This window comes from Priapulus caudatus, unplaced genomic scaffold (assembly GCF_000485595.1).
Source record: "Priapulus caudatus unplaced genomic scaffold, Priapulus_caudatus-5.0.1 Scaffold454, whole genome shotgun sequence".
NCBI classification, from domain to species: Eukaryota; Metazoa; Priapulida; class Priapulimorpha; order Priapulimorphida; family Priapulidae; genus Priapulus; species Priapulus caudatus.
In genome coordinates this window covers 178,654-186,611 of record NW_014577515.1, presented here as the reverse complement: position 1 = coordinate 186,611, position 7,958 = coordinate 178,654, and positions in this window count along the sequence as shown.

Sequence of the window (7,958 nt, the reverse complement as noted above, 5' to 3'; positions counted from 1 at the left end):
ACACACACACACACACACACACACACACACACACACACACACACACACACACACACACATACTCACACACGCACACGCGCACGCACACACACACACGCACACGCGCACACACACACACACACACACACACACACACACAGACACACTCACTCACTCACTCACTCACTCACTCACACAAACCGCGTACCAGACACCCGAACACTCGGCGCCAGCAATATTTCGAATGAGCGAGTGAGTGAGCGCTCGCGTTCTCGCGCATGACGTAGTCCGTGTACGTAAGTGCCTCTATTACGACTTTACAGGCGCGCGCTAATAGTCCCAGAAGATGCTAGACTTACCGACTGTTGTTAGCAACATGTTGTCGAGCAGTATTGCAACGAAGACAATCACTAGTATCAACTTGCGCGACTCTCTGTACTGCTTGAAGTAGTCGTATATCTTGCTTAGCCTCGTCTCTCCTAGAGGCAGAGTCATGGTTCCGCGTCGTCGTCGCTGTTCAGCTGTAAATGTCACAGAGACGCCGTTCAGCAGTGATGTGTAGCGAGGCCGCAGCTTACCGTAACAAACGTCGAATTACGCCTACGCTATCCGAGACACCCCGCGGATAGCGTTTTCTTAAGAGCTATACATCAAGAGCTAATAATACCTTATTAGGTATTATTAGCTCTAGGTTATATGCATGAACAGCTCGTCGGCTGACGAAAGGTACTGTACTAATCAAAAAGTACGGTTTACTTTACGCTCTTACTGTTGGTAACTTTATGTCACAACTGAAGTGATGTGTTTTAAACTATTAACGCACTGCTTCCCTAGGCTATAGTATGAATCAACCCAGAATATTCTAGTTAATTAATTGTGCAATGTGACTAGAACTCTTTAAGGGGAAGATGCTCACCTAGATTAGCCCAATGGTTTGAGTAATTTAATAGGGTTAAGTATTTAACGTAACAAGGTTTTGTTAATTTAAAGAGCGATGTACAGCGCACGTATGGACACAGTTTTCAGATGCAAGCCCCTGATGCTACAGTATAAGAAAAGACGACACCTTATAACTAATAAATCGAACAGTACAGTTATGATTTTTTTAAACGTTGCTATAGTATACATGTTCTCTGTGGTTTACGTACGAAACCTCGACTCGTTCATATTTAATTTCGGACATGCAGTGAAATTCTGTACTCGTTGCCAAGCCTTAGAACCAAATAATATCGTGATAACATAAACCAAATAATATTGTGATGACATAATTATTTTATTTTAGTCTCAAAATAAATTCACAAGAATATCTCTCTGTTCACCACGCGCCTGGCCGTGCATCAAAACGATGGTGAACACATCGCAATGTCGGTCACAGAGCTAAATTCCACTCTTCTGGAATACTCGGCAGTGTGCGGTCTTATGTTACTGATTGCTATAAATATTGCATGAGGTCCTGATTAAACAGTGGCGGTCACTAGGTTTTCTCTGGCTGTGTGATATAACGCACCTCACCCCTTTCTCGCCTGGACTGTTGTCTGACTAAATACTGCTGTCTATCTGCTAATTTTTTCAGTCGACCGAGTATTTACGTTCAGTGATTTGCCAGGAAATTTTAGTGCGTCCCCGTTCCTACTACATCAAACCTACGTTAGGCTGCTGGGAGTATCAACATGCTGCGCGAGCCTGTAATTGCATTAACACGGAGCTAGCGAATTACCGTCCCTATATGAGCTAGTTACGGTGATGACGGGCGCGTGTCGGTACACATCAGCCACCAAAGTAAGTCAAGTGAATTTAGACGGAATTACTATATATATATATATATATAGCTAGCGTGGAATAGTAGTACGGCGTATAAGACCTGATGAAGATTTATCGGGATAGACATATCCCAGGTAAATTAAACGCAGACGAGAACGCAAATTATATAATGTAAAAGCGGCTAGGTGGATTATTATAATATTATTATGTGATCAAAACTTTTCGCTTCCATATTATATAGAAAAACGACTAGTTCGATTTTAATTCGATTTCGTGAAGGCGTTAAGAAGGAGTTCCGATAAGCGTTGATAGGGAGTAGTTCGTTTAATATAATGTGCTTACAATATCCGTTGTTTCATCGTACCGTTGCTAACCGTACCGTGCCGTCTCTGCGCTCAAATCACCTTCCCAGATAGGTTTACCTTAGATCTCTTTTTTGGGATTGAACTTGGGCTTGCTATCACGTTACATGCACATATATATAAATAAATGTGTATATAATATATATATATATATATTATATTATATATCTATATATATAATCACATATTGTTGTTGACTGCCCATGTAGCTTTCAGGTAAATAATTACACCGCCATCCTTAATATTCCGCTGCCAGGTCAATTACGAATGTACGTACAAGATCGTAGCAGTAAAGCATGAAGCGTTAGGTAAAGAAAAAGCCAGATCTCTCCAATGCCGCTCGGTTCACGGGTAGATCGGATTAGATAACGAGTTGTCATCTAGTCCATACATATCGGGATCGACTGTTACCGACTATTGTAATGGCAGTTGATACGTAAGATCGTAGAGTGAACTATAAGGCAATTTATGTGTCCTTTACTCCCCCCCTTTCTAGCTATGCATTGCTCTATCTCGGATATGAATTCGGATGCTCTGTCCGCAACATCACGGTGAGTTGTTAGGATACGCTTCGACAACCCGATTCTTTCGTATATTCTTGATATCACTCTATAAAATCGCATCAAATGTGATTTCCGTGCATGTGTGCTGTGTGTGTTGATGTTGTGGTGTGTGTGTGTGTGTTTGTTTGTATGTGTGTGTGTGTGTGTGTGTGTTTGTTTGTATGTGTGTGCATGTGTGTGTGTGAGTGCGCGCGCGCGTGTGTGTGTGTGTATGTGTGTGTGTATGTGCGCGCGCGTGTGTGTGTGTGTGTGTGTGTGTGTGTGTGTGTGTGTGTGTGTGTGTGTGTGTGTGTGTTTGTTTGTATGTGTGGTATTGAGCAACTTGTTGACGCTGTGAATAAGCTAGCGTGCTTCGCCGCGTTCTGTGTCGTGTTTCGCGCGTCCTAACGACCTGACCTTTGCCAAAATATCGATTGCATTCATAACCATGCATACGCGCGCACACATACACACACGCACACGCAAGCACGCGCTCGCACGCACACACGCGCACGCTCAAGGTAAATTATTTTTGCTTCATGCAAATAATATTTATCGTGATCGGAGAGGAACGACGGTATATCGTCAAAACGAAATCTGGTTCCGTTTCTAATTCGCCGAGAACTCGCCAAGCCTCGCGAAATATGCGAACGAACACGCGCCCGACACGACGCCGTGCCGCATCGTGGACCGTACGTTTTCCCCCTAAAAGCTCGGAATCAACTCGCCTTAAATCCATTAAAATTCTATTTCAGAAGAGAGAGCGCAGCATGCGGCCGCGCGACCCAGCGTGCGACCTTCGGCTAATGATCGCACGTCGCCATTAAATCGAGCGGGGCTCTCTATTAAAATTGCGCGCGTGCGTTCAGCCGACCGCGCCAGCCGCCGCGCATCAGTCGCCTCGCGTATAATACCTATCAAAAATCGCCTTCAAGGGTCTCGAGACGCGGGAGAAGCTTCGAAGCCCGCCCGCGCTCGCGTTTAATTACAGCCGCCCGTGCGCGCGCTTTTGTAATTGCACTTGCACTTGCACTCGGGTAATGCCTGCGCGCGACCGATCGTCATTCAGCGATTACCTTTTACCCGCGTAACGCCCGCGTGCCGTCGTCTACTCAGCGCTGCGTGAGATCCGCAGGAATTCACCGCTGACGTCGGCAGCTGATGGATGGTGCTGCAGGTCGCGTCCAGATGGCGCTTAATCAGCGCCGACGTGATTAAAATATTGTTCTAAGCGTCAGCGCGTCGAGCGCACGCCGCGGATTGAAAACTGAGAGGGGGGGGGATTTCGCGTTAAAGCGATATACGGCCGGTGCCCGGTGCGACGCTCGATATCAATCGTGAAGCGGTTTCGACTTCGGACACGTCACTTGATGCGCGCGCGCGAAAAGGAGAGAGCGATTGCAGCAGGAACGCAGCTTTGCGCGCGCGCGCGCAATTCTGAAACGCACTCGTCGCCTACACGCCCGCAGCGAGTGTTTAGCGAGATTTTCCCGCGTAAAGGCTATTAGCTATCTGACACGGCGGGGCGGATAATGTATGAAAGAACGCAATGTAAAGTTGAGGCCTGCGATGACGTCTATCGGCGCGTAATTATATCTCCAGTCCGATGCTAACTAAAGAAGGAGACAGCTGCGACACTCAAAAACACAGCATCAAAGGTCGATTGGTGATTCTGGCCAGGAAATTGGCATCTTTTGCTATGAATCCTTCCTCTATATTAGCAGAACCATACGCGCTAGCAGACTGGTTAAGAATATTTCAAGGTGTGTGTGTGTGTGTGTGTGTGTGTGTGTGTGCGTGCGCGCGTGCGTGCGTGCGTGCGTGTGTGTGTGTGCGTGTGTGCGTGCATGTGCGTGCGTGCGTGTGTATGTGACCCAGACAAAAGTTACGTTTTCACTAGATTTCATATGTATTGTTATAATATCTTGATTAAAAATCGGCAGAGATTTTTGATTAAAATCTTCTCTGTCAACATTATTTAATGCCTGCAGAACGTTGAAGGATTCCTTTTTAGGTGTTCAGCTTTATTAATTAAAATTCAGCGTTTGATTATATCATTCTTCATCACGTATGTCAATAGCTCAGCAAATAAGATAATGACGATGACGACAACGTCACTGATTATAGCATTAACGATTCTAGTTTTAAGCGAGGAGGAGTTTTAGAGTTGAGGAGGGGAATCTGAGAAGCTCTCATTAACACCCCAAAAATTTAGATACGACGATATGGACATGAATACGTGACTATATATATATATATAGCTATAACACGAACTCGCATATAATGCATAATGCATAAATTCGCAGTCGTGTGGCAAAAGGGATCGCTCTAGTTTTTTTCCTTATTTGTGACGAGCGTATGGCATTAGGCTAACTCGCAACCTTCAGCTGCATGTATTCAGAACTGTCAGAGCCGAGCGCGCGCTTGGCCGTAATGAGTTAATGCACTCCAAATAAGCTGCCGCTGTTAGCACCGTGACGTACGTCTGAAAGCGCTGATGCCTGAAAGCAGATTTCGTTGTAGGGCTACCAGTGTTATTGTGGTCGACTCTTGCTCTAGCAAGCGCACCGCAGTAGACGGCTCTACGTCACATCAAACGACCACTGGGAAAGTGAGAAGGTAGGTTTTAGCCCGCCAGCCATGTTGTCTTGGCGTGGTGCATGCAGGTAAAGCGCATAACTTCTGTTTCATCGAAATAAGCCGCATCTGTACGGTAAAAGCGACCGAGTATATTAGATAGGTATGCTGCGTAGACATATGGGTGGGAGAAGTAAACCATACGTGCATGGCACACGTATAGATCCTAGAGACGGAAATGCCTTTCTTCTGTGTACCCTTTTGACACGAATTCGGTGACTTTGTAAGACTCTTTAAAATGCCACCAAAGTTCCTATAGACATTATGAACATATTCACAGACACTTTTGATTAAGGCATCGCATCTGCATACGAGTGAGCGATTTCTCACACTCTCACTCTGTCACTCTCTCACACTTCCGTACTAGCACCTACACTCACTCTCTCACGCTCACATTCTTATACACACGTTTATACGTTCATTCTCCCACACTGTCACGCTCACATAACCCTACACGCACACTTCCGTTCTTCTATTCTTAGTTCCTTCTCTCTTCGTGGAGAATAGGGCTGGAAATCAAATTTCTCCATGACGTTCTATCTTTGGCAGTCTTGATACTTTTTGCGAGTATATATTCATTATTATTCTTAAGCATTTTTACACTTACGTTCACTCTCTCAAAACGCTAACACTCGCACTATCTAACCGTCCCTCACTCTCATACTCAGAACTGTCATAGCCCGCTGTACAGTCCTGCTCGTGTAGTGTTAGTTACACACGTCGCTGCGCCACCACGCACTCCTTACTCACCTTCATTCTTAAGTAAGCAAATCTTTAGAAGAAGAATACGCGAGTGTGATCACGTCTCGTGTGATCACATCATATAAAACCGCCGGCAGCTGCAGGTGACAATGGCGATAATAGGTACGTACCGAATGCTATATAATAATTACTAACCCGATTTCACTATTAGTAAGTAATACGATAACAGTAAACGCTTTAGTCGCGGATTGAGTCAGCTATATTAGGCAGTGCACACGGGAAGAGCGCATGCGCATGTGCCGAAAAACGCAAAATAATTTTTCGCGCTAGGATATTGCTATTGCTGCCGTTGTGCTGCTGCCCAGATTCGATTCAACTCGCCACGCGAAAATAGCATATGCAAAATACGGTGACAATGACGCTTGCAAGCCGGCGGATATGACGTCATGAATAATAAATCATCCGCGCGCAGCAAACTTACGAAACGCGTTGATCGCGACCGTGCTCGCGCACCAATCATTTAATAATTATCCGCATTAGGAGATGAGCATACCTTCGGAGTGGTCACAACACAGCAGCGTTGCAATTTTATCTGGGTGCGCATCACGCTGACGTCATGCGGGAGGACGATTGAAACGCGCTTACGTCACTGTGCTCTGCTTGTTGGATGTAGACATAACGAACGTTAGAGCTAGGCGGGTGTACTGCGGCGGTTGCCGTACTGTCCGAATGTGAAATGCTCGAAACTGCATTCCCATGCACGAGGACAGAATCAGCTGGCGACATATGGCCAAGGTTGGCATATACTATATTCATTAGATGATCGCCTGTTAGGCTATCGGGTTTACTTTGCTAAGCTAATAAAAACTAGCGTAAACTTGACAGTGTGAACCAATAACGTGGCAATTGTGCCTCTTCAGCCTCTGCCAGCAGAAGCAGCACTGCCTGTGTTTGTAGAGTACACGAGCGCTTCATCTGCACTGATGGGGTTGCGGCTTTGCGCACGGGGGTAAATAAGCGTACACGCACGCGCATGCCTGTACTCTCACACTTCTACGCCGACATCCGTCACGGCTATTGTGCATGGAATTAAGATATTAAGTGAGCACACCATATACACACAGGAACACACGCGGGCGCGCGCACACACACCTGCACTCACGCACACGTACGCACGTACACGCAAACATACACGCGCGCACACTCGCTCACGAGCGTATATGCATCTACAGACGCACGCACACCCACGCTTGCGATCGAGCAAAAATTTTGTACAGATAATATTATATATATATATATATATATATATATATATTTATATATGTATATATATATACATATATATATATTATCTGTACAAAATTTTGTACACATAAATAAATAAATATATATATGTGTGTGTGTGGGGGGGGGGGGTTGTTACACGCAAAAGATTTTACACAAAAATCATCTGATTCTCGTATTTGACCGCATTTAACCTGTGCAAAGGTGCAGTCTATAAATTTGGAACAAAAGATGTTCCGTTTTACATATACTGTCATATCGTTCACGAACGATTATTGTGCCATTGCTTCATCTCATCGTTTGCTGACGAAGCCATCATTTTACGGACGGATACAACAGTATAAGATATAACCGCTTCACACTAATTTAATAGGATACGCTTCCAATTCAACATCAGAGTAAGAACGTCAGAATTCGTACAGGAGTCACAACATAACATACCTACTCGGTGAGATAAAATGGGGTGTTGTGTGTGCGTACACACGTGCACATATACAGTAGGCGGTGCACAAAGACGTAATTTGAAATAGCGCATATAAATACTGAGCGGTCATTGCCGCTAGCGTATAGTGTTTGCGTGCTTATTGTTTAGGCATGAATGCGCCCCATTACTAGCATATTTTGAGAAATTCTTATTGATTCCATGGCTATGTAACAGTTCGGCTATTAGGCGGTACATATTATAGGCGAA